The sequence below is a fragment of the Castor canadensis genome, chromosome 3, assembly GCF_047511655.1.
Source record: "Castor canadensis chromosome 3, mCasCan1.hap1v2, whole genome shotgun sequence".
In the NCBI taxonomy this organism is placed as follows: domain Eukaryota; kingdom Metazoa; phylum Chordata; class Mammalia; order Rodentia; family Castoridae; genus Castor; species Castor canadensis.
Window position 1 is genome coordinate 33,744,785 of NC_133388.1, and position 9,973 is coordinate 33,754,757.

Genomic DNA, 9,973 nt, shown 5'->3' on the forward strand with positions numbered 1-9,973 from the left:
AAGACCTGTAAGAATATTTTAATACAGCTTTCATGCTGTAATGTACTCATACTAAAAAGAATTCCACTTGTTAATAGAAATGTTTGCTTCTCAGAAACTTATCATTTATTCAATATTAAGTGACTGCCTCTCTGAGTGTCTGGTGCCGGGAGTGTGAAGATAAAGGGGAGTGAGATTTGTTCCTCACCTGGAAGAAGCGGGATCAAGAAGGAACAGATAACAAATCCTAATCGTCCTATGTAAAATTGAGCCAGACCTGCATACTTCCTGCCTGTCTTCCCTACTAAATTGTATTGTATTGCATCTATCACCATCTACCACACCATATATATGGGGTTTTTTAATTGCAGTTTTATTTTATGGCCCGCCTGCTCCTATCCCTCTAGTAGGTAAAGTTAAGGAGTGCAGGAATGTTTTCTTCTCTCCTGTATCCCTGTCCTTAGGACAGTGCCTACTACTTAGTAAGCCCTCAGTAAATATTTGTTGAATAGAAGAATTGGTTAGCATTGATGTACCGACAGAACACAGTGCAATACAGTACTAATGGGGTAGTCTATCCATAGCACTACTGACATTTATAACGTTATAGTCATATGTTTCTGCTTACTAGATTTCCCTACCATTAAGTAAGGTTAAATATACTTGCCCCAGGGCTATTGCATGGGTTAAATTAACCAAGTGTGTGTGAAAGTACTTTCTTCTGTAAAGTGTTAACTAAATGCTATTTACATTTTGTAAATAAAAAACTCAGTCCCATCCACCTTTTTTTTTTTTCAGTAATGAGTTTTGAACTCAGGACTTCGAGCTTGCTAGGCAGGTGCCCTACCTCTTGAGTAATGCCCCCAGCCCAACTTTTTTTGTGTGTGCAATGCTGGGGTTTGAACTCAGGGCCTACACCTTGAGCGACTCCACCAACCCTTTTTTGTGATGGATTTTTTTCAAGGTAGAGCCTCTCAAACTATTTGCCCTGGCTGGTTTTGAACCTCAATCCTGCTGATCTCTGCCTCCTGAGCAGCTAGGATTTCAGGTGTGAATCACCAGCCCCTGCACTTTTTTTTTTTTTCTTCTTCTTTTTTTAAATAATCACTAGCATCCCTTTTACTGTTAGAAATGTTGTACATGGCTGGGTGCCAATGGCTCACACCTGTCATACCAGCTACTCAGGAGGCAGAGATCAGGAGGATCACGGTTTGAAGCCAGCCCAGGCTGAGACCGTATCTGGAGAAAACTCTTCACAAAAAAAAGGGCTGGTGTAGTGGCTTGAGGTGTAGGCCCTGAGTTCAAGCCCCAGTACCACAAAAAAAGAAAGAAAGAAAGAAATGTTGTACATGGGCCAGGCTGGTTGCTCACATCTCTAATCCTAGCTATTCAAAAGGCAGAGATCAGGAGGATTACAATTCAAAGCCAGCCCAAGCAAATAGTTCCTGACACCCTATCTCAAGAAAACCCATTACAAAAAAGAGGACTGGTGGAGTGGCTCAAGCAATAGAGCACCTGCCTTGAAAGTGTGAAGTACTGAGTTCAAATACCAGTACCACACAAAAAAGAAAAAGTTGTACATAAGTTCATATGTTTCTTGTGCAATAAATTAAAACCTTAAGGAAGAATTCATGTCAGGCAAAAATTTGCTGAATTTCCACCTATCCATTGTCCAGTATCTATTCTCCTGCCTTTATTAATGGCCCTCCACATTCATTCAAAAAAATGACTTCCTCTATTCATTCTTCCACTGTTGTGATACAGATGAAGAAATTAAGACTTAGAAAAGGTTATATACAGTCAGTGTGCTACTGAGTTTATGCGCTCAACCTTTACAATACACTGCTTCATCCTATCAGGAATAAGACTAAAGAGAGAGGGAAGGGACTTTATATTTTCACTTAATTTGAGCTTGGGAGGATTTAAGCTTGGAATGCAAGGGAATAAGAATAAAACTGTTGGACCAGGTCTTCAGATGGCTGTGAGCAGCCACTTCCTGACCAGAGAAAAGATCTAGAATGGGCTGCTACCTTGTGGCCTAAGTGAAAGTGATGTTGAATCAATTCCAAAGATAAAGCCAAGTTAGAGAATGCTGGCACCATTCCAAAAACAGAAAATCAGATGGACCCAAACCTAAAACAAAGGCAAATGTGAATGTATATGAAGAATGCTCTTCAGGAATTCCATTAAACGTATGGGATAAATTTCAAGAATTTCATAAAAACACCCTCGACCTCAAGATCCCATGGGAAAGAAAGAAAATACTCTGGGAAAGATACATTGAAAATGAAAAAAATATATTTCTAACTGAAAAGTTCTCAAACCCAGTGGAAGGAGATTGCTCCGCATTTTAGAGTCAACGATAGACTAGAAGACTCTGTCAAAAAAGGGAAAAGAAAAAATCACAAATCAGGCCTTAAAAAGAGGACAGACAAGACTTGGGGAGTGGAGTATGGAGCTCAAACTAGGTACTCCAGAGCTTAGTGTAAGAACTGCCAAAGCAAGTGCTCACCACAACTGCATAAAAGCCAAAAAGAGGCTGAAATTTCACAGGCGGGGGGGTAAAGAAGAAACTCACATGGGGCTCTGAAGAAAAGAAGAGAGGAGAAACCAAAACAAACATGGCATCTATGCAACTTAGCAGTTTTTCAAGACATTTGTAGACTCACATGCTCAATTTGCTGAGGAGATTTTCCTGCTTATTGTGGGAAATTATGAGCTGAGATACGAGTCTCTGAGGCAGATTAACAGGAAGCAACATTTATTGTGCCGGCCCAGACCCAGCGGACTCATGTCCAAGGGCTGAGCCCTGAGAACAAAGAGGTCTCACCTTATATACCCTTGCAAGCAGGTTACAGAATCAGAAAGCAAAGCTCAACCCACATATGGCTGCATGTGTCTTCATTGGCTATTTCATCTCCCCAGTGTTATGTGACCTTTATGTTTCAATTCTTTAAGTTTTATCTCTCTGCTTTGCCACCCCTCCCTCTGTCTCCTTGTCAGAACACCAGCCTGTCTGTTTCTTTTCTAGTCTCCCCTTTCCTGCTACATTATTCCCCCCTTTGATGCTCGGACCCAGTCAGGGTCAAAGAGCATCATCTTGATCTAGGAGTTTGTATTTCCATAGCACCATTACATGCCATTTTTCTTTTTATAATGGTCTTCATAATAATCTTGATAGACTGTAACACCAGGGGAGCCAGGCAGGGTGATATTAAGCATGCTCCTAGGATTGGGCCTATTGTCCCTATCAGAGTTTTGAATCCACCTAAGGCAGAAAACCACCCTCCAAACAGGTCATTGGGATCCCGTCCTCTCCAAGTCTGGGCGGGGACATGGGCAAGCTTTCTCATTCTGTCTGTGATCTCTTCTATGACCTTTACTTCATCACCAATCTGTAAGCAGCAATTGCTCAGGTTAAATTTTCCACAAACTCCTTCCTTAGAGGCCAGCAAATAGTCTAAAGCCAAGCAGTTCTGATAGATGACATTGTACATTTTTGTGTTTTGTTTTGCCAGCAAATTGAGAGCTCTTGCAGTTTTATTAGTTATAATTTCAACAACAGCCTGCAGCCTGATGATGCTGTTGAGCATGTATTTAGGGGTGCAATAGCCCCAGGACCCATCTTTTGCTCAGGTGGCAGGACCATAGTATTGGATGATTCATTCATCCTTCCAATTGCCAATTTTGTCTATTTAATTTTTCTTTATATATGGGGACTCTCAGTTTTTTACCTTATCTGAGAGGAAGCAGGAAAAAGGATTGTCTGATTGAGCCTAGCACATAAGACCCAAACCAGCTACTAGATAGCACTGTATAAGCTTGCTTCCCACAGATCCAGTGTAGCCCCCTGGGTGCTTGTCACTCTCTGTATGCAGTAAGATTGTCCCAAGCTTTCCTGAAATTAGAGAAGCTAGCCAGTGGGTGGGGCTGGGGTTTTGTATGGTTAGGAGCTCTCCATCATTGGGTCTCTTGGGCAGTGTCATTGTAAAACTTTTGTCCTAAACAAGTTAAATCCCCCACTGAGATAGAGAATTGGCCTTCTGAGCAGGAGATACAATAATTTCCTGTGATGAAAGTTTTTAGGAGCCAGATGCCTTTCCTGTGCTTTGGAAAAGCAGTCTCATTAAAAGGTTCCAGTGGGGGGATCACTGGTTTCCTGGTCCCCCTGCATTCTCCAATATGCAGTCTTTCTCTTCTCTTTTCTCCAACTAAATTCTCTGTAAATAAAATCTTTCTGACCTCTGCAAAAAAAAAAAAAAGGTTCCAATGGGTCCAGCTCCCTTGCTGCCCAAGGCCAGTGGTCTCCCATGCTGATCCCCCCACCAACATAGCACAAAGTGACATTCAATGTCTGGGCTATAGACTCAGCCAGTGAGAGGAACAAGTTTTTAGCTTTGGCAGAGAAGGAAAAGTTACTCCTCATCTCCTCATAAAAGGAGTGAAAAACTTGGTAGGAGGAACTCTCATGGGTAACGTTACTAATTTGAGGTGCATCAGACTCCCAGGGTCAAGGCCCTTTCCATCTATCCTTATGCCAATTATATGTCCCAGTGCCCAATCAGATGGCTTAAGTACTGTGAAATTCACAGGGTTACAGGTGCCACGGTGCAGTCAGGGGCAGTTCTTCCCTTGTGAAGGAGGGCTGTGTGCCTAGCCCTCTGTCATGTGGCCCATGAAACACAACTCCAACAAGCACAATAATAAGAACCCATATCATCCCATGGCCAAGAGTTGTCTCCCCGGCATATATAATTATCATTTGACATATAGTCTGTTTCCCAAGTTAGGCCCCCAGAGCCATAGCCTATACCTCCACATCCACCCTTGTCTATGGCTGCACATGCGTCAAAGAGCATTGACACTGGTTTATCAGAGCTAAACATCTGGGTATGGCTGACAAAGTTCCCAGGATTGCGGATGCTCCTGATTTCTAGCCATTGCTCCTGAGGGCGGTAAGTGGGGGTTGAAGCAGATATGCTAATTACCATGGGAACACACTAAATAGACAGTATGGTTGTGAGTGCATGACCTGATGACAGTGCCTGCACAGGAATAGTAAGTATGGAAAAGCAAAGTGACTACACTTCCTGCCCGGGTAGTGTGCATACATAGGTCACAGAGTGAGGGCTCTGGGACCATGAAGGGACACCATATCAGTAACAAACAGTAATTATGCATCCTGTCCAAAAGAGAAGAGAGCTAATATATCCAATCAGTGGGGGTGGCTTCTGCCAAACCTATGGCAAAGACTAGGGTGAGAACTACAGCAACAGATACAGAAAAGGGGTGACAATACATTACAGTGAAATAACTGGTGTGGAAAACAGTCCGTTTGTCCTGTTGGAGAGTTGACTCTTCAGCTTCAGCCATGTGTAAATTAGTCAGCTTCCTGGGATGACTAGAGCAAGGCTGTCATCCCGCCATTCTTGGTCCCTTGTTGTTTCCTGGGAAGCTGAGTTCTGCCAAGGGAGGGTGCTCAGGTTCCAGAGGGTGATCTTACATGGTGAAGCTGATCGGGGATGCACTCCCACTCGAGAGAAGCTGGCTGGACTCAACTGTGGTGGATCCAAGGAGCAATCTCTGCTACTTTAACTGTAGTGAGATAGACAAGATGACAACAAAAGGTCCCCTCTAATGGGGTTTTTATAGCTGGACGTTTTATTCTTTTACACAGACAATGCCTTTTTTTTTTTTAAACTGGGTAGAATTACCATGGCAACAATATATTATCAGTATGTACAAGAAAACATGTTGTTTTTTTTAAAAAAAGTTTAAACCACCATTTTTAAGTATTAAAGGACATGTTTAGAGCAAGTAAAAATAGTTATTTTGTCTCTATTTAAGTAGAAGACCCTGTCTAAAATATATGAGTTTGTATCTGGCTTTGATGCCTGATAGCAGCACATGTATAAGAACCACTTTCTCAATCCTCTCAGCCTTGGTTATTTTTGAGAGGTCTGGCATGAGTGACTCCATTGAACTTTGATGGCATTCCCCCCTTGTCTTTAAACTGTTTGTCTCTGAGCAGTCTCTTTTAAAGATTTGTCTCATATCCAGGAACTAACCAGGCCTGATGCTGCTTAGCTTCTGAGATCAGACGAGATGGGGTGCATTCAGGGGGGTATGGCTGTAGACTGAAGATCTTTCTTGATTGGTCATTTTCTTTCTTCATCATGAGGATTTGTTCTTTCCTGGATTTTGTTTGTTTGGTTGGTTTTGATCCCATGTCAGGGGGGAAATAATGAGCAGATGAGATGGAGTCAGTGCCAACTAGAACTTTTGGCCAAATTTAAGCAACAAAGAGGCTTAGAAGGAGTGGTCCTTAGGCAATGGGCTTTTAGACAAGGACAATATAGAACAAAATCAGACAAAAAGCAGATGTCTAAAAAGTTAACCTGGTTGACACAAAAGAACTTACTAGAGTCATTTTTTATGGACTTGATTGTAAATGCCCCAGAATGCTCAGAACTGTAATGACAAAAACTTAAAAGAGCCATGGTTAAAATTTTGATTTACAATTTAGCAACTAACAGAACAGTTTATCAGTATCATTAACTTTTGTTACCATGTTTATCTAAATTTTATATTTAGAAGTCTTGATATACTTGAAAAACATAAATATATTTAGTATAAGGAACCAGCAATAGCATCATAGCTCTATAGAGGTTATATATACATATTAGTTTAGTTGTTCTTGAAGTAAAACCTTAGATTTTATTAGTTGTAGGGAGGAAGAACAGTTTTAGTAAACCCAAATAGCCCAGTCACAGACACATATAGGGTACCAACTGTATTAGAATCATCCAAGACAACAGTTGTTTAACCATGAGGTCATCTAGAAAATTTTATATAAACTGTTACAAAATAAGAGGCATGGAAGAGGCAGAGAGATGGCTCAAACATCAGTACGGGGTTTATTATTTAGGCAGGAGCCCTGTAGAGGGAGACCCCAAGAAGAGAGCTAAAGCCCACTGCCATACACAGGCTTGGGCTAGATATAGGGGGCTAGTGGAACAGTACCAAGAAGGTCACTAAGGGATACTGTTGCTGGGCAACCAAGAAAGATAAGTTGTAGTTAGGTCACTGTCTGCCCAACTGTCCTTGGCATCCATCCAGGAAGATAAAGGTTAACAATTCTCTCTTTGTCAGTCTTTGAGGTTGAGTGGGGAGTTTTTAGTAAGCCATCTGCAAGAGGGGAGGGGGCCTAGTCCTAACATGGCTGTCCTCATTGTTAACCCCAACATAAACCAACTCTTAAATGAACATGACTCAGTTACCTTATAGTTAAAACCCTGACAAAAATCACCAAAACACAGGTAAATATTTATGGGGACTAAGTGTGGAGTTAGAAAACCTAATGGCCAAGAATCATGGCTCAGATGTTGATAAGGGATCACATCCCAGATTGTTGACATTGACAAATGTCAACAGCAGGATCTCCTCAACCTACAGTCAATGGAACCCCAGCCTAAAATAATAGGTCCAATTTGGCCACCTCAAGCCAAAACTTCCCTCTGCTTAACATGTGGAAGGAGTAGGACTAACATCTCCACTCTATTGACTCCAATACAAACTAGAGGTCTTGACATTCAGTGTAGTACTCCTTTTTGAGTTTTTTATTTTTTATTTTATCTGGAGGGTGCACTTTGGGTTTTTTGTTGTTGTTGTCTTTGTTTTTTTTTTACTTTGCTTTAAATAAGTAAATCTGTCTCAACCCATATCGTGTAGCAGTGCTCCCTGTGCTCCTCTGCCTCTTGCCTCCCTATGTTTTAATAAACTCTTGTTGTCTTGACAAATTTGTGGATTAACATGTAGCATCAAAAATTCTTGACAGTTATTTTGACAAAAAGAAAACCATTTTAAGACAGTTTTTATAAGTGTTAAGAATAATATTTTTAAGATAGTCTTGTTGTTATGAGCTTAGAGAATTAAGTTTAGTTTAACATCAGTACATTAAATTTTGACCTTACAAAACCTTTAATGTAACTGGATTTTAGTCAACTCAATCATTTACATAAGCATTTATTAGCTCTATCCTTTTATGACAACTTACTCTGTACCTTTATGACAACTTATTTTGTATCCCCTGGGGAGAGCTTGTCTTTATCTTTTTTTTATTTAAAATTTTTTTATCCTTTTATTTTAAAAACCATATATTTAATATCATATCTGTATGATAGATATATCATATATATATATGTTATTTGTTGAAATTAACTTATAAAACCTTTTAACTTAGGACCTTGTATTTGTATGGAAAAAAACAGAAAGAAAGCAACCTTAAATTATTTTTTGTATAAAAACAATTTATAGAAAGCCCATTTGTTAATAGACCCGTATATTATAAGAGAGAATTAAATCCCAGATTTTATTTATGACAATGAAACAGGCTAAGGTCATTTTTAACTACCCCAATTTTAATATTTCTGTTGCAGACTGTAGCCTCCCTTTTTTTTTCTCTCTCTCTCTTCTGGTCTAAGCCAGAGTGTTAACCCCTGAATGCCTGCATCCTAGTGAGACCTAATAGAAATAAGTTTGAAAACCTGTTTTCTTAAAAGTAACAGTAGAACAGAGTAATAATTTTTTACATTTACTTTATAGTAAGAACCATTATCAAGATGTTTACATATTTAAATGTAAAAAGCTTAAGCAGTTTGTAACAGAGAGCTTTAAAATAAACACCCTGGTTTTTTTGTTACCTTGAATATCACGTTAACCTTTTAACAGCAGTTTAAGAACCATTTTGAAGATGCTTACATATACACACACACACACACACACACACACACACACAATTAGAGTGTACTCTCAAAACAAGAAAAAAAAATGTTTAAATTATACCCAGAGGGCTATCTGGTGGAATGGTGGATGATGCATCTGTTCTCTTGGGAGTCTCCCCCCTCTTTGGAACTGAATTTTTTATTATCCATCCCTTAACCTCAGTCATGACTATTTCCCAGGAAAAGCTCAAACCCTTGTTAACTCTTGAAAGTGTCTTACACACCTTTGGATAGCACAGTACTTCCGCCCCACTTACTGAACCTGAGAAACATGGCTTCACCCCAAAAGGTGGTTACTAGCAGTCTCTGGGAGGTGATCAGTCTCCCCTTCTGCCTCCTGAGGCAGGCCTGAATTCAAACACTGGGTCTTACCAGTACGAAGAGCAGTTCTCCTAAGTTGGTTCCTGTGCCTCAGTTGGTTCCATTCTGCAACTGAGGCTTTTGCCCCAACTCGCCAGGAGGATGAATCCCCCCCCTGGATCAAGCTGCCCTTTGGCACCTGGTGGGATCTCCTCCCAGTGGTCCAGGGGATACACCCTGGTGACAAGGGAGGTGATAACTCACCTTCTCCCATAATTCTGGCAAGCCCCCAAGAAATGTTGTGGGAAATTATGAGCTGAGATATGAGTCTGTGAGGCAGATTAACAGGAAGCAATGTTTATTCTGCCAGCACAGACCCAGCAGACTCGTGTCCAAAGGCTGAGCCCTGAGAACAAAGGGGTCTCACCTTATATACCCTTGCAAGCAGGTTGCAGAATCAGAAAGCAAAGCTCAACTCACATATGTCTGCATGTGACTTCATTGGCTATTTCACCTCCCTAGTGTTATGTTTCAATTCTTTAAGTTTTATCTCTCTGTTTTGCAATCCCCTCCCGTCTCGTCATCAGAACACAGTCTATTTCTTTTCTGACCCCCCCTTCCTGCTACAGCTTATGTTCAATACATAAGGATATTGATAGAAGTCGATAAAGAAGCATAAAAATTAGAAGTTGATTATCAAATCTTTTCCATTTTTTTCTAAAGTTCATTTTATTGAAGCGAATGAAATGAAGCATTGTTATTTATATGAGAAACCTAAACATCCATATGGAGAAGAAGGGTAGAATTTTATTTGTTTATATAGACCTTTAGGATAAAATAAATTTTGCTTTTGGTTCATTTAGTATAGCATAGCCAGTGAACTGATTGTACTTTCTTATCTATACTCAGTG